At 36.9% G+C, this 23,948-nt stretch overlaps 1 long non-coding RNA gene across 2 annotated transcripts; it reads right to left on the bottom strand.

Moving 5' to 3' along the window:
• Positions 1-22,819: 22,819 nt before the first annotated feature.
• On the bottom strand, positions 22,820-23,629 carry LOC149940522 (uncharacterized). Of its 2 annotated transcripts, XR_016481405.1 has the most exons (4): positions 23,587-23,629; positions 23,159-23,263; positions 22,958-23,072; positions 22,820-22,903 (listed from the first exon to the last, which is right to left on the bottom strand). It is a non-coding gene; the product is annotated as an uncharacterized LOC149940522 (long non-coding RNA). The 2 variants fall into 2 exon arrangements; XR_016481404.1 differs by lacking the exon at positions 23,587-23,629 and having other exon boundaries at positions 23,159-23,342.
• Positions 23,630-23,948: the final 319 nt, after the last annotated feature.

Raw genomic sequence — 23,948 nt, 5'->3', positions numbered from 1 at the left:
CAAAAAATGCCTTAGACACCTAAATGATACGACAAGTTACCATTGATCTAGGAACACGCTATCTCTTTAAAGTAAATAACTTTTTTCGAATACGTAATGTACTAAAAGCACTATGATTGAACGACGTCTTTAGTTTACATTTAATAAACCTAGCTCACGATCAGCTAAACTTCTATTAATACCACAATCTTCGTCGATAGAAGAAACTTTTTGGTTATGCAAAATGATTTTATATTAGATAGTAGCAGGAAACTATAGAGGTATAGAGTAGTATCCAGTAGCGGCGCTAAGGGTGGGCTTTAGCCCCCCTGCATTTCTGAGAGGGGCCACATATTTATATTAAAAGGGCCACATATTTATAATTAAGAGGCCACATATTTGAATGTATGAATTTTCTTTATCTCTAGAAATTGGTTTTATTGCCAAGAAAAGTTTTTCTGGAAAAAAACTTTCAAAATCAATTTGTTTACTCAATAAGATAGTAGACCATAAGCAGATAGCTTCGGGAGGAAGGGAGCGGAAATTGAGTGAAAGTTGAACGGACAATAGAAAGAAAAGAAAGGGAATTTAGGGAAATACCCCGGACGTGCACGTGTCCCCTCCAGGTCGGATACAAGGTCATAGAGGTCCAGTAAACGCGACGAGCCGCACTATAAGAAATCGACCTTGCTCTTCTCGCTTCCTGGAAAATTTATAAGTCGATCTTTGGTCGAAAAGTAGCTTTACGGTCCTGGTCCAAATACCGACTCTAAAAGTCCTAAACGTTTGTGAGATAATAGGTACCTTTGTAAAAACGTTTTTGGTCGTTTTAAAGTCGGTATGGCGACTCAACATTTTGGACCACTTGCCGACTCTAAAAGTCTAAGCATTGGAACTATTTAGAATCCGACCGCTGACCTTGAATTGTTATAGCTGTCGTGACTTGAAAAAGACATTACACATTTATAGCCCAACCAACGGTTGACTTATATCCGACATTTTATTTGCCAATTAATCTTTGGCGATTTAATAAAACAAATTAAAATATTTTTAAAATAACATCTATTCTGTATTATATTTTTTCGAAAAAGATCGTATATTCAATCTGAGAATGTTTCCTTATTAAAAAATCTCTCAACTCAAGTAGGTCATATTCATATAGCTAAATATGTTAGGGTAAGATATTTTCAATGAAGATTTACTAGTTAGTTTTACTAAGCCCCAAGAAATTACAGAACTCTGTGCTCTAGATTCAAGATCTTTCCGACGGAAAGAAATTCATTACTTCACTCCCATTCATGGGACATCACCAATTACATACATGTATATAGCTATTTATATAGCTATATTTATGACTTTACGTGGTCATTTTCAGTCATATAAAATATCAAAAAGGAAGTCGGCCCGACTACCTGATGGTGTCGGACCGACGTCGCTTCGACGTAATTATACAGTACATTCTTAGTCGGGATGACGTCGGTAATTTTGGTTATTTATCTTGATCGTCGACGTCAGCCCGACCCTACTTTGCCATACTGGCCCACCAATGTTTCGGAGTATATACGACGAACATTTAAAGTCGGCAGAAGTCGAACATACGACGTCGGGCCGACCCTAAATCAAGAAGGACATTTCGACCCTAAATAGTGCAGTGGGCCAACGTCCACCCGACTCCGCGAATTGCGTCTCCCGCCGACGTCGGCCCGACTCCGATTTGCTACAGGGGTACGTGGTTTTGCTCTAAGAAATGATTTACCTGGTTTTAGCATTATAGACTCTTGGAGAAAAGAAGCTAGGTGTTTCTGGAGGGGATAATACAATACCTCTAGCAGAGGCGGTGAGCACTGAAGCGCGACAAAGGGGGACAATGAAAATCCTACATAAGCTATATTTTATAGATTTCTAATCCAAAAATTTGTTGGTAAAAAAAGCGAATAGTGATCATCTTCGGGAGAAAGTATTGAAGCTGAAAATACCCACCATGTAAAATTTCCCAAACAACAGAGCTCCGGTCAAAGGATTAGCAACTAATTGTTAAAGCAGTGAATTTCTTTCACTATAGTGGCGACATCTCCCGTTGTCTACATGTAACACTTGGTCTAACGGAATGCCGGGGATGCAAGTGTCGTCTATGAAGTAAAATTTAGTTTATACAAAGAAAATAATATAAGAAAGTTGTATAGTGAGACGCAAACCGTCAAACTAATTGCACAGTGTAAAAACGAACAATTATAACAGCATCCAAAATTCGCTAAACTTCCACTGTCAAAGTGGGAAGTTAGTTGGAAGAATAAAAATGCCTAAACAAAATGGTCAACGAAAGTTGTTTAGTGTGAATGATTCGTTACTAGATAAAATTTAAAATTGAAACTATTAAACAGATCATATTGTACAGAATTACAATAATAATCATCACAAAATAATACTTCAGAGCCCGGATTTGAACCCACGACTTTCCAATAGGCAAAAGGACGGATGTGTATTATAAAAATAAAAGTCAGGCTTAAGACATGAATCAAATATTTAATTAATTAATTGTCAATTCATTTACGAAATTAATACTCCCTTTAAACTATTAAATTTATACACCATAAGAACTCTAATCAAATATTTTATTTAAATAAGGCTAAGTTTGTATTTAAATAAGGCTAAATTTTTATTTAGATAAGGCTAAATGAGAATACGAAATATATCTACCACAACAACTCTGATGAAATAATTTAATAGACGCTTCAATATAACCTCTGTCCTTCTCTTCTGTGATCACGCACTTTCTTTCATCCAACCATAGACTAAAGGCGGACGCACACATAGCCTTCGCGAGCGAGATTTTCGCGTCGCTTCGCGTGATGTTAATGATAATGTGCTCAACATCACGCGAAGCGACGCGAAGATGTCGCTCGCCAAGACTGTGTACGTCACCCTTAAGGAAGGTGGAACAGTTCCTTTGCCTATGGTCCTACGGTTTAAAGTTAGGAGCAAGTTCCTTAGTCTATGGTCCTACGGTTTAAAGTTAGGAGCCCGTGCATGTTAATTTTTTCCAGAGATCTATTTTTCCCCTAAAAGATTATATTAATCAGGCGGCGCGTGTGCGTCCGCCTTTAAGGCGTCGCTTCACGTGATTTCAATGGAATGGAAGCCATGGCGCATGGTCGCGTGGGCGAAAAGTAGCGGACGAAATCGTTCGCAAACCTTATGTGTTTCGCGAGCAAATCGCGTCGCTATGCGTGATGTTGGGCACATTATCATTAACATCACGTGAAGCGACGCGATTTGCTCGCGAAAATTTCGAACGTGAAGTCTATGTGTGCATCCGTCTTTAATCACTGAATAGAAAAGAGATTTAAGATTATACTTAGATTGATAGTAAGCTCTATTAGGGGGTTAAATTATTTTTAGCAATAGTAAAATTAGTGGCTAAGGCAACCAAAAGTGACACTAGAACTTCTTAGTGGCGCCATCAATCGAAGAATTTTCTTAAATATTTTTCTCTCTAAAGTAATAGTTTATATATATAATCTGCTCCGTTTTTGATGTGTAAAACCCCTTTTAGACGCCTAAAAGGGTTTTTATGTGTAAAACAAAACAGTTATGTCAAATGCAAGTAGATTTTCCAGGCTTAATAATAACCAAAGTCATACGCCACTGATAGTGGGGTGACTCTCCAGGCTTAATAATGGCCAAAGCCATACACCACTGAAAGTTGGGTAACTCTCCAGGCTTAATAACGGCCAAAGACATACACCCCTGAAAGTGTGGTGACTCTCCAGGCTTAAAAGGAAACAAGGTCGAGTAGCCCCTCCAGTTAGCCTTTTCAGTTTTCATAGCGCCACTTAGCGGTAAACGCGAGAAACTAATAAACCGCTTAAATTTATCTGATAAGCAGACGATTTTCCATTTAAAATACTAAGTTTCTGCTTAGCAGACGAAAATGCAGTAGTTTATAAGCTCACTCTGTCTCTATTTAAACTGAAAAGGCTTATTCAGAATCTCTTCATACCAGATCATGCCTATGATATTTTGCCAGAGCTCACATATAACGAAATATGCAAATTGACTTATGATACGAAAAGTACGACTCTCTGTAGTCAGCAGTATATTTGGCACGAAATGCTGCATTCCCAAATGCCAAGTCTATTTGTGTACCATGGTCGCTCGAAAACCTCCCTTTTCAATTTGGCATAAGTTCCATGCCATACGAGGAAAATAATTTAGTTAAAGCCGTTTTGCTTTTAAGGAAATCTAGATTGAAATCGCCAACCACAACCGTTGGCAATGAATTGTCATATTTCTCGTCGAAAAGCGGGTTAAAATCTGTAAAAACAACAGTCAGGCTAGCCTAATCGGCCGGTGGTCTCGCCTAATCAGCCGGTGATCTCGCCTAATCGGCCGGTGTCCTCGACGATGGTCTTAAGCACACCAAGTCGCACACAAGGAGGTACAGAGTTTGGAAAGTAAGAAATATAACAATCCTCTTTTCTACCAAAGGAAATATAACAGTAGAAATAGCTATAAAATCTCTGTGTACATTTAATTTAAGGCTGATTTATTGGAAGGTTTCTTAACAACTAATTTATCGCGCAAAGCCATAGCTTAAAGGCCTAGGTTTTCTTTGCCTGTCCCCCTTTAAATTAGGCCAACATGTTCAGCGGTTGGCCTACCACTAGGGTATTTGTGCTCCACTAAGTTAATTTAAAGGGGGGCAGGCAGAAAAAACCTATGGGCCTTTAACATTGAAACGTCAAAATATTTTAAATTCATCGTGGAAGTTACGGTTGCTATTACACTTATATTTTCTTTGCTCCTAATACCATTTTGAGTATTGATAACTGTAAATGAACCGCTTTATTTTCCTCTAGAAAAAGGCCAATTGAAATAAAACCCAAAAAATTTATGAACGACCCAATGCTTATCGATGATGACAGCGATGACGAATTCTACTCCTCTTTGCCCAGCCATATTTTAGACGGCCAAGGAACGGGAGGCGATTCCACTCCCGAAGCAGAGGTCATAGAAATTGTTAATGAAATTTTAGAAAAATCATCAAAAGAAGAGTTATGTTGAAGTCGATTGTTATGTCCGGGCCGTTTTTTTTTCTTAAAGGTATTCGGTGTTGATAAAATGTATAATTTGTGATTAAATAAACAATTGATTATAAGGTTTTATTTCTTTTACCGGGGACGTACAAAAGCGTTTGGTAACTATGGTTCCATATTTCCCCGTTAGCTGGGAAAGACTACTAGAAACAAACTATCATAAAAAAATTTCATTTTCAGAATAGCGCCATACTTATATGTATTATGCTACTTATGATACACTCGTCAGCCCTTCGAGGGACAAACCCCCATTTGTAAATTCAACCGACATTCAGTTCGACTTTAATTTTAAATTAATTCTAAGTTTTCCTTTGTTAAAATGCATTTAGGGGAGTGGAAAGAAGTGGCGGACTGGCCATAGAGGAAAGTGGGCCACCTTTAACATCACAGCGTTATAGTTGCCCCACGAGCCGTTCGTGAAGTGGGCCCAGGGCTGTTAATTTAATAAGACCTAGTCCATCACTGAAAAAAAAACGATTTATTTGATTCCAGAAATGTCTTTAATAATTGGTTTAAATATAAGACTCAGTCCATCACTGGTCGAATGCGAAGGGATTGGGGCCTATTGCACAATTTCGGTACACTGTCCGGTTTGTAAACTCTCTCGACCCTCTGGCATCGTGTAGGCTATACCATCTTTTGCGTTACGAAATGGGCGGGGGAACTAAACCGCGGGCCACAATTGCATTGGCGGTGAAGTGCACGCGTTTCCCACTAGTGGCGTCGCCTGCGTTCTGAATTTGGCCTTTAGGTGGAGTTAAGCAAAAACGTGGCCAGTTACCACGGAAATTCAGCGAAGCGAGTTAAAATTTACTATTATCGAATAATTCGTAGTTTTTTATGGACTAATAATTTCGGAATTTTATTATTTTTACCGTTGCATGTCATGTTTCCTAAAAACTCGAGAACGGTCAGGTCTAGAGCTTTAAAATTTTAACTCAATGTTAAGGGCCTGATTTCCAACTAATCGCACCTAATTCAAAATACCTGAGATGGTTATTAATCTAAATTATAAGAGTTATTTTAAATGCTTCCCCCTTATCTATTTTTTTATTTTTTGCCTTATCTATTTTTTTTTTCGGATCTTCCGAGAGTGTTTCGTTATCGGCATTGACCCGCCTGCCCTCGCCCTGCAGATTGCGTACGTTAAAATACTATAAAAGCTACTCGCGGAAAGATAGTCTAACGAATCTCAACCAAAATAGCGAGCTGGAGCTGTCCGCATATTTTCCGTACCCGCCTCGATCCGCCTGCCCTCGCTACGAAATTCGCGAACACAGTTAAATACTATAAAAGCTCCTTACGGAAAGATAGTTCAACGAATCTCAACCAAAATAGCGAGCTGGAGCTGTCAGCATATTTCCCGTACCCGCCTCGATCCGCCTGCCCTCGCTCCGCAGTTCGCTAATCCTTGCCAATGGGGGCGGCGGCGGCGGCGGCTCTCATGTCCCAATCTCGATCGCATAATTTCGGTCCCCGCCCGCGTGGGGGTGGCACCGAAATAAAAAGTGATGAAACTGCGAGAAAGATGGCTGAAAATCATATCACATCACGTGATAATAACAAAATAAATGACACATCAGCATCAAGTGTAGTATACAGTTTACACTTTAGTGACACAGATTATCATAAAGGTACAGAATTCATCTTTAAAAGACAATTGTGTGGCTTGACATTTTCAAATGCACTGGCGTCTCTAGACCCTTGGGGGTGGGACCTGATATTAAAAATTAGCCCACCCTAAAAATCTCACAGTAGCCCCTCAAAAATGTAAATAACGTTTAGTCATTTTCTTGCCTTTTAAAAATCAAGTAACCAAATTCAAACAAATATTAGATTTATTGATTAAACCATATGTAACATAATCACTCATAAGTATGCCATAAAAGCATTTTCGTTAATGAAACCTTGTTCACGGGATATGACTAAATTACGTCACTTACAACTCCGTGACGAAATACGCGTCATCAACTTTACTGATGAGAAACGGAAGTTAGTGAGAATTCCTGGCGCGTTTCTGGCTTTGCCTATGTCAAGTTTAGCTCGTGCCTCGCGATCACATGATTTTATTTCCATGGTAACCTTTTCAATAGCGAAAGGATTATAAGCATTTTTCATTTTTGGGTCCGCTCAATGTATGTTCCGCGTGAAACAAGGTCTCATTGAATTTTTTCCAATGGAAATGTTATACAGAGGCATACTTATGAGTAATTATGTTACATATGATTAAACGAATCAAATTTCGAATTGGGATTTACTATTCTCCACTAATTTAACTATTTATTTATTTATTTATTTATGACAAAAATAATTGCTCCATAAGCCTCAGGTGGGCTTTTGTTTGAGCATCGCTACAGAAAGACGCAAAACCAAAAAATTAAACAAAAATTAAATAAAGGGAGAGACGAAAACAAATGAGTAAATTTGGAAATATTGGTTAAAAATCAAGTAACGCGAGAGGTATCTTTAAAATGAAAAAAGGCAGAGACGTGGCGGCGAAACGTGTGGCGATTGGGGATAGAAACAATCATTAATCACACTACAGGAAAAATGATTTAGACGCTGAGCGGTACGAACAAGGGCTTGGAGAGTTTAAGGGAATGGCCCCGAGTTTGGGAGGAACTAAGAGAGAAGAAATCGTCAAAATTTAGATTCAAGTTATTATAAAAAAATCGTGAAGCAAACAGAGATCATTAACACGGTGTCGAAGATGTACCGGATCGATGAGAAGGTACTGCAAGCGAGAGGCGGCAGGGAGAGACGAAATTTTGTGGGGAAGCTTAGCGAAGGCATTTTGAGCTTGTTGGAGAGCAAGGATATCCGATTGGAGACGAGGGCGCCAGATTGGGGAACAGAAATCCAAGTGGGGGAGAATAAGGGAATTATAAAGGGTACGAATTTGCCTACGAGAGCGGAAGAAAATATTGCGACGGACAACACCAGTAATAGAGCGAATTTTCTTAGAAATTTTGTTAGCGTGACTCGAAAATTTCAGAGAAGGATCCACAATAATGCCTAAATCGCGTTCAGAGAGAGTGGTGTTAATTGGGGCATCCCTAATAAAATATGTGTGATTGGGGTTATTCCTTAAGTGTAAGACGGAGCATTTGTCGGTGTTAAAAGATAACCCCTTAGAGTCGGCCCAGAGAACAACAGCGTTAAGGTTAGATTGAAGACACATACAATCGGGAGATGATTTGATACAATGAAATAATTTTGTGTCATCCGCTAAGAGCTCAATGAACGCATCACGGACAACATCAGGGAGGGAGTTAATTAAGACGTTAAACAGAAGGGGACCAAGGACAGAACCCTGGGGGACACCACAATGGACATCAGCCCAATCAGAGACTTCACCGTGAATCACAACATGCTGTTTACGAGAAGAAAGGTAATCCGCAAGCCAAGCAAGCACATCACCACAAACACCGGCGTCTTGAAGGGTGGAAAGAATAGCGGCGTGAGGGAGGGAGTCGAACGCCTTTCTAAAATCCAGAAGAATTACGTCGACGGCGAAGCCCTGATCAAGCCAACTTGACCAACGATTAGAAGCAGACAGGAGGTTAGAGAGACAGGATCGTTTAGGTAGAAAGCCATGCTGGGCATTACTGAAAAATTTTGAGGAAGAGAGGAAGCTAAGCAGCTGTTCAAAAGCCAAGGTTTCAGACAATTTAGGAACCTGGTTTAAAACGCAAATGGGGCGAAAGTTAGATGGAAGATCGCGGGGACCCTTTTGTGAATTGGAGTGACATTTGCCTCCTTCCAAGAAGGAGGCAACGAACAATTCGAGAAGGAGAACGAAATAAGAAGGTAAAGGGGAAAAACAAGGGAAGCGGCACAATTGCGTAATAAGAGTGGATGAATACCGTCGGAGCCCGAAGACTTGTCAATTTTTAGTTTCCCAAGTAGACGACTTATATCAGCTGGCGTACAGGTAAATTTGTCAAAAGTAGAGAGAGGGGCAGCGCAAGAAGGAGACGGGACAAAGGGCAGAGGTTGAATAGCAGAGGCAAAATACTGATTAAAAACATTGGCGGCCTCCAAGGAAGAAGTCGTAGAGGAGCCATCAGATTTTTTAATTTCAATTATTTTATGGCGAGTAACGCGAAATCGATTGACGTGAGAATAGAAAGCTTTAGGGTTGACCTATACGAGACTGGAAAGAGCTGCCTCAGATTTTCTCCTCAAATTACGAGAGTGATTAGTGTGGCCGTTGCGATCCTTACGATAAGAGGCAACATGTCCAGAGATAATTGACTGGGAAGCGTGTCGTTTTTTAGATTGATTTAGGCGACACCAGGCAATAGATTTAGCTTTTCTGCTTAAGGCAGAGCGGCGGTTACAGTTATTATTACGCTGCTTCGGCTTACTAAATGGGATAAAGGACGAAATACCGGCAGTTAAGAGGGAACGAAAGGCAATCCAAGAGTCAGCGAGGGAATCACGGGAAAGCGTCAGAGACCAATCAATACGTGAAAGAAAGTCATTAAAAGCGTCATAGTTCCCTTTTTAAAAATTAGGTTTAGGTCTAAAAATGGGAGCCATACAAAGCAAAGCAAAATTGAAGAAAATAATACCGTGGTCACTAGTACCCAAAGGAGGAAAAAGAGAAGTGTTCGAAACCAGACCGGGTTCAGAGGAAAAAAATAATTAAGAGTGTTGTCGCGAAACAGTGCACCGCCAGATCTAGTTGGGAAATTAACAAACGGGGAGAGGGAGGAATCAGTTATACAATCAAGAAAGAGTTTCGTTTAGGCACAGGAATACTATTAAGCCAGTCTATAGAGTGATAATCAAAGTCTCCTAAGAGTAACAAACTATAACGCTTCGCGTCACAATGAGAACAAAGAGCAGAGATTAAAGAAATAACATACGCGTGGTTGTGATTATGAGCATTATTTGAACGATATATAACGCAAATAACAATAGTTACGACCTGGACTGCGACAGATTCGACACCATAGAGATCAGTGCCCATTGAACAGTCAATAGCAACATCATGAAAGTTAAAAGGCCGAACCAATAGAGTCTCTTCGATAAACAGGGCAACACCCCATGAGGGCGACGAACACCCCCAATAGGGTCTTTAACACGATCGTGGCGAAACAGCGAGAAACCTGGTATGTTTAGTTCAGCGCGAGAAATGTCTTTGTTCCACCAAGTTTTGGTAATAGCGACAAGAGTTATTCCAAATTTTAAGACCAGCGAGTTCAGTTCATCAATTTTATAACCCGATAAACCACCAGCATTACAAAAGATAGCATTAGAGACTCTAGGGGAAGTATCAGGGGGCAAACCTAAAACAGCGTCGGAGGTCCGATGGTATAAAGTGGACAGTTGGTCCATTAAACATTTAACGTAGGTGGGTCGAGAAGGACGAAAGGCAACTTGGGGATAGTTCAAAGTTGAGTTGTCTGGAGTTCCGGGAGCAACGAGAGTTGGGGAACATCATGCACTGTATGAACCCTTACCAAAATCGTGACTGTCACTTTTAAACTTAAAAAAGTTTTATTTAAAGCTGCCACAGTTCCAAATACAGCCTAAAATCAGATTTAATTCGTACTTATTCTGAGAAAATGAGTCTTAATTATGGTGCAAAAATCTTGTAAAATCAAGTTTTAAATAAGTATGCAAGAATAAACACATTTAAGACTTAATTTAAGCTGCTACAGTTCCAAATACATCCTTATTTATTACTTATTTCATACTTTGAGTTTAAATCAAGTCTTAAAAGACTTGATTTAGACTCTAAACAAGTAGGAAATAAGTAATAAATAAGGATCGATGTATTTGGAACTGTGGCTTTAAGACTTGATTTAGACTCAAAACAAGTATTAAATAAGTAATAAATAAGGATTTATTTGGAACTGTGGCATCTTAAATTAAGTCTTAAATGTGTTTATTCTTGCATACTTATTTAAAGCTTGTTTTACAAGATTTTTGCACCGTATGATTAAGACTCATTTTCTCAGAATAAGTATGAATTAAATCTGATTTGAGGCTCTATTTGGAACTGTGGCAGCTTTAAATAAAACTTTTTTAAAGTTGAAAAGTGACAGTCACGATTTTGGTAAGAGAACTCTATAGCTGTAATTTGAAATCTGCCGATATCAGTAAAACTAATATACACCCAGGGTGCCCTGTATGTGAGCAGTCCACTGCAATCTATAGTGAAATTCTTCGCCAATTATTGCACGGCGATCGCTATATAGCAGGTAGTTTTTTCGCTCGGGGGTCCTTTGAAAAAATAAAATTATATTCTAAATATCTAATTTTATAATGACCCTCTAGCTGGCTACTCAAAAACTGAATAAAAAATAACTACTTTGTTCAGCAGCTGCCATGCTGGATTGCAAGTTTTAAAATCTAAAGACTAGGCGACTTTTGACCCAGTTCAGTTGTTTTACACACTCATACTTAGAATTAATTTTACATGAAATGAAATATCCAATTTTAAGAATTTCAAGTATATTATTTAGTAAATAGACTTAAAATTTTTAAACTGTTATTTTATGGCAAAAATTTTAATTTTAAGTATGTGAGGGTTTCAAGTAAGTTTAGCTTAATCAAATATAGCCAGCCAATCCCGTACGACCATTTGGTAACCAAGCTTTAAGATTAAAGTTGCAAATCCATTACCTGTTTAATATTAATCTTAAGGGGTCATTATAGTTGAACTCATGATGATATCAGTTGTTTGGACTTAACTACAATATAATTTTAAAAGTATAATATAAAAGTATAGTAGAGTATATGAAATATTTAGTGTATTGTTTGGACAAATGTACATATATTTATATAAATTGTGCGGCACGTGAGCGAAACTCATTTCAGATAACACTACAAAAATAGCTAGATAAGAGGATCCAGTTGAAAGTTTAACATGGAATTTACGATTACTTTTATTTTAATTTCAAATTGTCACTTCTAAGCAACCTCCAATTAAGTCTCTTTCAAGTCGCCAATTATGAGTTTTCAATTATGAGACTAAAGTGAAGTCTTAAATAACTCTTATTTTAATATAATATTTGAAATCATAATCAACTCTCAACTAAGTATCTTTCAAGTCCCAAAAATGAGTTTTCATATATGAGATTAAAGTCTTAAATAACTCTTATTTTTATCTAATATTGTAACCCTAAATCAACTCTCAATTAGGCCTCTTTAAAGTCCCCAAAAATTAGTATCCCCACATGATATTAAAGTGAAGTCTTAAATAACTCTTATTTTAATATAATATTTTAACTCATAATCAACTCTTAATTAAGTCTCTTTCAAGTCGCCAAATATGAGTTTTCAAATATGAGACTAAAGTGAAGTCTTAAATAAATCTTATTTTTATCTAATATTGTAACACTAAATCAACTCTCAATTAGGCCTCTTTAAAGTCCCAAAAAATTAGTCTCCCCACATGATACTAAAGTGAAGTCTTAAATAACTCTTATTTTAATATAATATTGTAACTCATAATCAACTCTCAATTATGCTTCTTTCAAGTCTCCAGAAATGAGTCTTCCTAACTGAGACTAAAATGAGTTTCATTTAAATATATAATAATAAAACTCTTTTATTGAGACTAAAATAGATTTTAATTAGGACCCACAATTCTGGTCTCAGTTTTTTACGCTTACATAATACTTAAAAATCCTTGATCCTACATTAAGACTAATTGGCGACTAAAGTAAGACTCCCATTTTGGTAAGGGAAGAGGCACCGTAGTAAGGAAATGATCCTGGCGAGTTCTGGAGTGGTGGTGGCTGAAAACGTTGGAAAGGTGCCGGCTGCAGATTAAGGAACGTGAAATTCTGGGAGCTAACACGAAGAGGCGACGAAATTCCATGAGAGTGCGATGGAGGATGAGAAAATGACGCCTTTGGGACGGCACCGTTGGCAAGACTGGAAAGAGGACGTAAGGGAAGCGAGGGTTGGTTCCACTTTACAACATTGAAGTTACGAATAGTCCAGCCCTGCTCGCCAGCGTTGATCTTCGCGTTCATTTCGGCTTTGGCCTTGATGAAACGTCGACGATGAATTGGGGTAAAATCAGAGCGGGCAGCGAAGGGATACGAGTTGTCAGCCATGTGCTGCTGGCGGACGAAGGAAAAAACTTTCTCCTTGTGGTGAGGGAGCTCCAGTACCACCTTGATGGGGCGAGGCCGAGAAGTAATTGGTGGAATCGTGCGACCAAGTCGGTATAGCCGGACGAAGCTATTAATACCACACTGAGAGAGAAAGCTAGCAACGTCAGCATGATCACCAGCGGAAGAGGATTCCGGGAATCCGAAGAGAAGTACGTTATGCCAGCGCGAAACGGCCGAGGCAGATTCACTGCAGGCAGTGTCAATGGCGGCCGAAATCGTGGATGAAGACTTAGAAATCATTTCAGCCACTTTGGTCTCGGAGCAAAATGTTGATTCCAGTTTTTTACAAGAGTCTGAATCCCGTTGAGTAAAAACAGGAGTTTATTTGCTTAAAACATCGTCAGCGATAGACGAGGCTGGTTGGTGAAGTAATGTAGTCAACGCTGCGTGGCGAGAGTCCAATTCATTCCTAACACTTGTAGTTTCGGCAGAGATCAAGACTGATAAGTTATTGATTTCAGTCTTGTTGGAAATTTCAAATGCAGAAAATTTAGATTGGAGATCAACCACCGAGGAGTTACATCGGGAGATTTGATCATTAGTGCCGCGCAAAGAAGTTTCTAGTGCGAGGAGCCTGCTATTAGCAGATTGTTCTGAGTGGCGCAGGGATGCGTTATTCGATTTCAGCAGATCGAATTCTTTCTGGAGCGTAGATTGAGTATGCTCGATGGTACAAAATTTACAGGTAAACGGAGTCGAGTCGTTTATATCCTCGAGCTTGATTTGGTTGAATAGCGGCGTATTCTCGAAGAGTACCCATTGACGACAAGCTTTACAACTAACCCAGTCAATACTACTGTCGATAACATCACGTCGAATGTATGGAGTTTGGAAGCTCTTGGACTCTACTGTCTTTGTCCTTGTCCTTGTCCTTGACCATGGCGAAGATCACCAAAAGAAGTCTTCCAAAAGTTTTTTTTTTAACTTTTGTATCACTTTTGCAAAGCGAATGGAGAAATCTTATAAAATAGAATGATTCCGTATAAATACAAAATGGGCAAAATACTTTTTCGTAGGTTTCGTCATTATCAGCCAATCACGATTCAAAGAGTGACTACGGCAACGACTTGTTGCCATCTAGTTTGAGTTACTGAAAATAATAATTCGATTATGGATTACGTCACCTTAAGAATCCGCATTTGATTGGCCCACGACAATCGAGTCACGGCCCCTGCACGCGCTCACGTGATCGAGTTTAATAGGTGTTTTTTTTTCGCTTGTCCGGGGACAAATAGTGTACACTTTTTACCCTATTCGCCTGTTCTCGGGGTAAGATTTACCCTGTCCCGAATTTTGTTCGCTTAATGTTCCAGAGCTGTAAGGTTACACTTTTTACTCCTCCTCGAAAGGAGGTGTAGAGGGAGTAATCTAGCTTTGTCGTCTGCTTAAATTTCGTTACACGAAAACATGACGGGCAAGCTTTTTATAAATAACCTTTAACCTGCCACTAACTACTCCCTTCTTACTCCAAGGCCGCGTCAAATTTCTGAGAAGGAGTTCTTCTCTTTTTGAAGAGTTCTTCGTGAGAATTTTTCTCCCCGTGAGAATTCGCTAAAATGCGTCAAATGTAAAAACTCTTCTAAAGATGGCGGCTTACGAAGTTACGATAATTCCACGAACTAACAGTAAACTAAGCCTTTGACAATAAATATTATTTTTAGACGATTTCACGACAATATATGAAGGAAGGAAAGATTTTATTTTTAATTTGAAAGGAAAGGTTTCGTAGGAAATTAACTAACCATTCTATATTCTCTGAAATTAATTTTCGTCCACAAAAATATCATAATGTTTATTTCCAAGTAAACTTATTAGAATATTAGCTGCCATTTTTATTTGTAATTTGACCAAGTGAGAATGCTCGGAGGCATTCTCACTCTTCTCAAGAGAACTCGTGAGAAGGACCGTCAAAATTTTGAGAAGTGAGAATTCTCACTATCAAGGGAAGAATTCTTAGAATTTTGACGTGCCCCTACCCGTTTTTTTCGTCAAGACAGAATTGAAGTAAAATGACGTCATATGGCTACACTTTTTAACCTGCACAAAAAACCCAGAACCGGCGAAAAAAAACCACCTAATGTAGTTTTTAAACATGGTTTCTTTACTCGAAAAGATTTTTCTCTTATATGCAAACGTTTTGGATAACTATTGCGTTGTTTGTTGTTATGGCTCCTCGATGTTTCATTTCCACATGTAGAAAACGATTTGCGGTGGACGGTAATGTGTCGTTGTACAGGTAAAATTTGGGTTTCCTTAAGCCTCGGGGCAATTTGAAATGTTAACAAACGGCGGGCTTTCAAATTGATGATTTGGTAAAAAAAACTTCAGGAAGTTCAGTGAGCCTAGTGGAACAACAACTCAGGACTATAATTAGTGCCATATCCGTTTTTTTAAAAACACTTTAATTAACATTGTAAATATCGGTCTTCTGATCGTTGAGTACTATCTCTTATGTTGTTTAACAGTGGAATGTTGAATTTAAGCAGAGTGCGAGATATTTATCTTGGCTAAGCTTCTAAGAGAAAAAGCATATTATTAAATAGTAGGTAAAGTTTTGAAAAATAAGACAATTATCAGTATGATTGTTGCTGTTTCATTCAATGACTGTGGTCAATTCGTCATAAGTGTCATTCTTTAGTGTAATGTATTTTTTCTGGGATATAATTACTCTTTCATTTTGTTTATCTAAGTTTCTACAAACATAATAATAAATATAATATTACTTACTTTGAATGTGAAATAACCTTTAATTACAAAGGACCTTCAGTCACTGCCTCTCCCAAAACTGCCATTGACATAACATTGCCTGCTATTTTAAAAGTTGGGCCTATGTCAGGCCTAGGCTTAAATATTTTCCTAAACCTAAACGAAATCTTATTTATCTTCCTCACAATGGCATTTAAATATTCCTTATAATAAGTAAATATGAAAACAAAACTAAAAGTTCAAAAAATCTTAACACTATTATCATGTTACTTATGCTATTATTAAATAAAAATCCAAAAATGTTGAAGTGGTTCATGTGAAAAATTCCAGCAAAAACCTATGGGAATTCTGCGAGCTTGGATCGGATCATGGAAGAAGGATGGATCGTGTAAGCATGGACGGTTTATAAGAGGACAGGTCAACCAGGCTATTTTTTCTAATATAGCACGTTTGCTTTTTAAAAAAAAAATAGTACGGCCAAGGTCATAAATATTTTTTTCTTAAAATGGCGCGCGCTACGTCCTTGTTTAAATTTATCGATATCAGAAAAGGGAAAAATGAAATCCACGACGATCACAAGTATCCAGAAAGGTTAGTATTCATAAAAGTTTGTTATCATTATTAATTAGAACAATTATTATTTAAAATAAAACTTTCTAAAAATATTTAAGAGCCAGATATTGTTAAGCCTTGACTAAACTTACTAAAGGTGTATTGAAACTAGATGCATGATTTTAAAGGATATTCAATTTTATTAGGAGTGAATATTCCAACTAAAATTTGTTAATAAACTTTCTTATGTTATAGGATTTCTACTAATAATAAGAAACAAAATAAAGACTCAAATCATTACGGCATTCTGGAAACTAAAGGTTCTATAGAGTCACACGACCATTGCGATTTGGAGACATTTGAATATATAGATAATGTGATTAACTGCTGTGATAGTTGCTATACATCCTGTGATACTTCTGTCTGTGATTCTAGTGAAAGGCGTGATATAAAAACCAAAGCTGAAACGAGTAATAAGAAGAACGTAACGAACAAAGCATCCGGGTACCTTTTACGTATGTCATTTCAAGAGAATCAAATCTAGTAGTTTCATAATTTAGTGATAATTCATTTTCTTATAATAGAGTATACAACTGAAGGATTTAAAGAAACAATCTGCAAAAGTTTTGAGAAGCTGGAGTCGTTAGGGTTTTCTGCAAAAGCAGATCCCAACAAAATAATTATTATCAACGAGTTAATAAAAATTGGAAAGCATGGAAGAGTACCTAGATGGGAAGAAGGATTTGACGCAATATTTGACAAATTTGCAACAATGAAAACGTCTAAATCATTTTGGGGTCCAGCCCAAGAGTTGCAGTCGAATGATCGGGTCCTTTCTCATACAGTTGCGTATATTTCATCAATATCTCCACCGGTAATTTGTCATGCCTTTCAATATTTTTGCTTTAAATGGGCTGGAATGTTGGAAGCCAACTTTCTGGTAGTTTTATTGTATATTTAGTTGATTGGTAATACTAAAAATTTAGAATACATTTTTTCCAACGTTTCCCACTACTTGAAAGCCAAATTTGTTGTCGTAATTCATATTTATATAATACAAAATTTTCCTTTTTAGATATTTTTATGCCTGTCTGAATATGATAAAAAATTTTGCGCTGCTTTCTTTCTTAAAAATCTACTCGATCTAGTTCACATACATATGGCAAAGAATGAAATATTGGAAGAAAAATTCATTGATCAACCGCCAACTACAATGGAATACCAAATATTAACAGCTACATCCAATAAATTAAAAGATAAACAAATCTTATATTATGTAGCTGGTGCGACAATTAAGTCGGTATCAAGAAGTGTAAAGTACAGTTTGGAATTTTTAGAAGCTGCGGCTGTGAAAGGATCCTATGAAGAGATTAAACAGTATTTAAATGTAGAATTACCAAGCCTCGATATATCGGCCTGGGTAACCCAAAATAATCGAGGTGGGCTACTTTACGTCAAAAAAAAATACATACGAAATGTTTTTAGCAATTAACGGAATTGCCTCAAAATTTTATGGCACCCAAATCCTAATAGAAAACAATAGCAATAGGAAACAAATGGCTAGAGAAAAGGTATTAAGTAATAATGAAGTCAAAATATATTGGCAAAATTTGTTATCTAAATCACGTATCCCCGAAAATAATGAATTTAGAACCAAAATTTTAACAAAGATCACGGAAAGTTTTTTAACTTTAAGAGGTAAAGGACTGCAGCTATATTTAAGAGCCAAACACTTTGCCAAAGAAAACAAAAAACAAAAGTCTGCCCCTTCTTTGAGAAAAGGTCTAAAGGAAAACGCAAATGTTAAATTTTAAATCCTAGTTAATATCTGTGATAATGACAACTAATGGTTACCATATTTGATCTCAAACTAAATATTATAAACTATGAAATGATTACATTGCCTTTAAAATGTAGACTGTTAAATTTACTAAAAAATGGTTTGTAGGTGAAAAGACAAGTGAATAAAAAAAAATTGATTATATAGATGAAGTAAACTTTAATTTCTTTTTAAAAGAGAATAATTTCATTATGGCAATACAATTGTATTACCTTCCGAAGGTGGAGCTATTATGTCGTCTAATTTAATGAATCTATCCACATTTTGACCAAATTGTAAAACATCGGGATTAGAATTTCCACCACACGATGATCTGTGCTTGCCAAATTCTTGTTCCAAGCAATCTTGGTTCAGGTGACAGGTCAAAACAAACGAGGCATCTTTAGACAAGAGGAACCGAACAATTGCAGGAACAGATTGGGCTAAGGGGAAAATATTAAATTTAATTACATCATAACTTTATTAGACACTTAACTCCTAGAAATACTAGTACCTGTCATTATTAGACCTTCCATTGTTTCTCTGGTGGGCATCATCATTTTACGTTTACTAGCTGTAGAGTCTGCAGCATTTACCGCTACTTCATTCTCCCACTCCTTGAAATACTGTGTAAAGGACGTTTCCAGCCACTAAACAAATTTATAAAAACTATTTAGAATAGAGCATGTTAAATTAACATATACAGCTTTTTATTACCTCCAGTCGTGAGTCTTGTGGATCATAGTATGGATTCAAATTAGGATTTCGCTTAATCTGGCCTTCTCTTAGATTTCTACTATTCATGAGGTCAAAAAACTTATCCATGATTCTTATAAATTTTACAGTCTCTGAATATTGATCGCCAAATTCTAATTCAAGGGCATTTGCCACAGTAGCACTGAAAACTTGGGCAGCGAGTCGTACTCTCATTTTCGAATAAGAGTCTAAATACAGATGATCACGAGTTAGTTTTGGTAAAAGTCGAAGGGGCCGTTGAGAATCGGATTCATATAGTTTTAGTAATTGGGTCCATAATATTTCATGACCATTCTTTAAAAGACGTTTTGTTTTACTATGAAAGTTACTATTAGCAAATGCATTTCTTGTTGTTTTTATCAAGTGGGGAGGGTCGCATACAAATATACCCATCGATCTTCGTCACAGGCGTAAACATTCTTCCATTTGAAACCGTCGCTTACAAAATTCCTAAATGTTTTCCTATTAGTGCTAGCCCCATCAGCTATTACCGCGATAACTTTAATGTCGTGATATTCTAATCTTCCAATAGCCTCTGATATGATTGAGTGTAAATTGTTGCTATCCAGGTTTTTGCAAGGAAAATAGGCAATTGGGAATTTGAAATTTCCCGTAACACTACGAATCATTAGTTGCAGAACATGTGTTGCGACTTCTGGAATATCTTCTTTACTAGACTGTTGTTTTATTTTTAATAATTCGTTGCCAGTGTCATCGAGGTTGCTAAAACCTATTAGTTCTCCGGTGTTGGCTTTATATAAAATGTCCTCTTTGATTTTGATTTCATCCAATATCAAACTTACATAACGTTGATGTTCCATTGGACAGGCGATATCCAACTTCTCTTTTGCCATTTGAAAAGATTCATTACGGAAGCCTGATTTCAAACCAATGTGTGATGAATGATTGTATAAAGTTCTTTTTGAAGGTAGTTCCAGAATACCACTAGATTCTATCGATTTATACGCAGATGGTGACTTTCTATAGAGGTAGATACACCACTGCAGGACTTTTGGGTGCCATCTTCGTAGGTTTTTTGTTCTCGCTTTTAAAGCAGCTAGTTGTTGCTCGAGGAACAATCTCTTGAAACTATTTTTAGGCAGTGAATTTTTCTGATTTTCCAGGATTGCAGAAAAAAACCCAGTGTCTTGATCATTTAGTTGCTCTCCAGTTCTATTTAGTTGATCACGAATTCTTGCTTTCACTATTTTCAGTTTTGCTGTCAAATTCAAATTGCTTTTCTTTTGATCTTTAACTTTCTTTAGCAATTGAGCTCTTGACATAAAGCTATTTCTTGATTCACGGCTTTCTTTTTTCTTTTTAACTACACCCACCAGCAAAGACTTTCGATATTTGAAACAACTGTTGCACATATTAACAGTTTCTGGGTTTTTACCATTTGAATTTCTAAAAGATCGCAAAAAAATATCACAGTTTTGGGCATGCACAGCATTTGTAAAAATATTTTTTATCCCCTTAGGGTTAACCATATTATCGAAATAGTCAACTAAATAGGTACTGAAAGTTCCAGTACACAATTCTAAAGCATCAATTATTTGTAATAAAATCAGCAATGACTCAACATCTTTGATTTCAGGAAGGGCTTGTTTCACAAAATTATTTTCAGCCATACTCTTCCCATAAATCCGTAGAACTCCATTTTGTTGTCCATCTTTTATTTCAAATGACTTTAGAACATAGCCACCTTCTAAATTAATTTGCGAGAAAACTAAACAATTATCCGTGGCTGAAGCATTCCAACCGCGTGGTAGAGCAGCTCCCGCTAATAGTGATTGTTCAAAATGATGAGTGTATTTAGTTTGGTTTAAAATGTTACGATTGGGTTGACTTTCATTTAAAGCGATATTATCTAGTTCACTATCACATTCCATTGACAAAGACTTGTCCACCACTAATGAAAACGATATTTTTGGAGGGCCACTGTGAGATCTTATAGGTGTGCTGGTGCTACAGTCTGGCTTGGGCTCTTCCAAATTTGCAATGGTAGCACAATCAGGTATTCCAGAAAGTGATACATTATCATTCTGATACTGTAATTATAATTTTTAATATCTAATGTTAATCAATTTGCGTATTATAAAAACTGGTAAATTGACCTACCATTAACTGAAGAGAATCCAACGTTTCTGTAAAATGTATAGGATCAGGGTGGTCGTTTGTTGGACCATGACCATTAACAAAATGTTCTGAACACACATAATGGGTATATTGTTCAACCTTTGCTATAGTTAGATCATCATGTCGTCCACACGCGGAAATCCAGCGTTTGCATCTTTCTATATCTTTTTTAGGCCGAGGAAAGGGAATGAAAAATACGTTGTTTCCACAAGGCTTAACGGTTTTATCAGTATTACAACATAACGAGTATTTGCATTGCTTTCTAACCATTTTGGAACAATTTAAAGGAGATCTAAATAATAATAAATGAGGTTTTACGCTAATTACACTTTTAAAAGTTTAACTACATTCAATAAACATTATTAATCCACTACACCGGCCAACATGAAACATCCATTTTATTCTAACGGAAACGCGATCTAGAAGGTTCTCCAAATTCCACCCCTCTCACCTCCCCTCACTCTATGCTGAAGATAGCTCGGTTATACAGTGGAAGGTAGCCGTTGACCTGTCCTCTTATAAACCGTCCATGGTGTAAGAATCGTCCGAGCTTCTACTATTTTTAACCGCCACGTTATGGCGCTAGCGGCTGGCCGTAGTCAATGAATGGCCGCTGATTGGCTGAAGCTTAAGCCAAGACTATATAATCATTAGTCGTTGCTACAAAATGTCTGGGCGTCAGGTTCTCCCGTAGACGGGATCATTCTAGGTAGGAGTATAAGATTTCTATGTTCCCACCAATTCATATAAGTATCACCACGGCCAACTTTGATTTCGCGCTGCCGCGCTATAGCGGCCATAACAAAATTTTCAAATCCCATGTAAATAAGCGAAAGAAAATTGTCCCGCTAGGGCGCTACGTCTCCTCACAAAATATGTAAATTTTATTACAGGCAAAGGCGGGGGACTCGAATTAAATCCGGAAAAAACGTTTTCTCTCGTAATAACATAATTTTTTCGGAAAAAACACGTTGGCATAAATGAAATGAAAATAACATGTTTTAGAATTATGTTCGGGTAAAATTGCCAGATAAACTAAACTAATTAAAGGAAATGTGTTTTTTAGTCAAAGAGGGGAGAATTTCATATAAAGAGACGCGTAATTGATACAAGGCGCCATTTTTGAAAATCGGGCTTAGAAACGTCTCGGTAATTTTTGATTTATTGTTATTAATAATAAAACGTATATAAATATGAAACCATACCATCTTGTACCTCAAATACAAAAAATATGACAGATTTGTCTTTTCACGAGTTCCCAAGCAATGAAAATCTTCGGTTATTATGGTTAAAAATCATTAAATGAAAAGATTTTCAAATGAGTGAAAATGGTAAAGATGTAGTCAGGTTTGTATCTTTATTTAAAAAAATATTTATCAGCCATGTTGAAAGTGCTAGTGCAAGTTCTTCAGGAAAAAATATTTCTGAGGTGGCTGAAGATGAAATCGAAAAAGAAATTGTAGAAATATAAAAACTCAATAAAAGTCACCATAAATAACTTGCAATCAAAAATTTGGCGTCAAAACCTAAAATTACAGGTTAATTAAAGGTTAATAATTTTCAAGGAAAAATGGTTTCCTAAAGCTCCCATCAAAGATGACACTGAAGAGATTTTTTTTGAAGGAAATATTAATGGTGAAACAGGAGTTACAAAAGCCATCTCCTTGGTGTGATACAAGACCTTCTAAATTGTCCGACAATCAAATTCCTGAAGACTATAAAAATATTTTAGAAGCCCTTTTGATCACTCCTGAAACTCGATGTTCTACCTTAAAATTAGCCTGTGAAGCATACTTAGCTGGGTATGTTTTGAGGGAATTACAAAAGAAGGAATTTTGTGGCTGCTGCGTTGTAAACATTTCCCAGCCATGTCACAGCTCTCCACTATTGGATTTGATTAAAAACCAAGATAGAGGAAATCTTAAATATCCAAGTCGTCCATTCATATTAATTGTATCAAGAATAGTCACCTTTGTGCAACATTTGCGGGTCTCAAGGTGTTTACGATGAACTTGAGAAATGCATTTTGCCAAAGCACGAACTCTGTCCACTATTTTATAGTTGTGATCCAGAACCTGCCAAATTAATTGCAGGAATAGTCTGTCAGAAAATAGTCCCTCCGGTTATGGATAACATAACGCGCACAATTTCTGCTAAGCATGAAAAAGTAAAAGAGCTTGTATATAAGCCAATATCTAGAAAAGAATACAAACTTCAGTAACATTTACTTTGTTATTCAAAGATTCACTTTACAACTATACTAAAAATATATCTATTTAATATCAAGAATAATTATCAACAACATTATTTTAAAGATGTAGGTAAATAATTACTTAATTTAAAATATTTGAATTATTGGTTTTATAAAAAATACTATTCATAATTACGCATTAATTACCGTGATAAGGGGTTGACCACATCTGCCGGAGCAGAGCCGGAGATACACATTTTTTATTTTTATTGTCGTAGAATATAAATAGAGTATTAAAAATATTTCAAAGCTAAATTATAATTTAAATATAACTAAAATATTAATTTACTCTTTCGTTAATAAAATAAAAATATAAAACCTGGAAAAAAACGACTTTTTCTTTGAAGAATAACAGCTGATTGCACTGGAAGGCGGCAATAAAAAGAGAAAATGTGTGAGGAGTTCTAGCGCTACTTCTCCCTGGCGGGAAAAATCTTATTTTGCAAAAACACGGCGATTGTTATGGCCGCTATAGCGCGGCCGCGCGAAATCAAAGTTGGCCGTGGTAT

The sequence above is a fragment of the Leiobunum rupestre genome, chromosome 6 (genome assembly GCF_980474605.1).
Source record: "Leiobunum rupestre chromosome 6, qqLeiRupe1.1.hap1, whole genome shotgun sequence".
In the NCBI taxonomy this organism is placed as follows: domain Eukaryota; kingdom Metazoa; phylum Arthropoda; class Arachnida; order Opiliones; family Sclerosomatidae; genus Leiobunum; species Leiobunum rupestre.
Note: the sequence above shows the minus strand (reverse complement) of the source record. Positions and strands in the feature narration are given on the sequence as shown.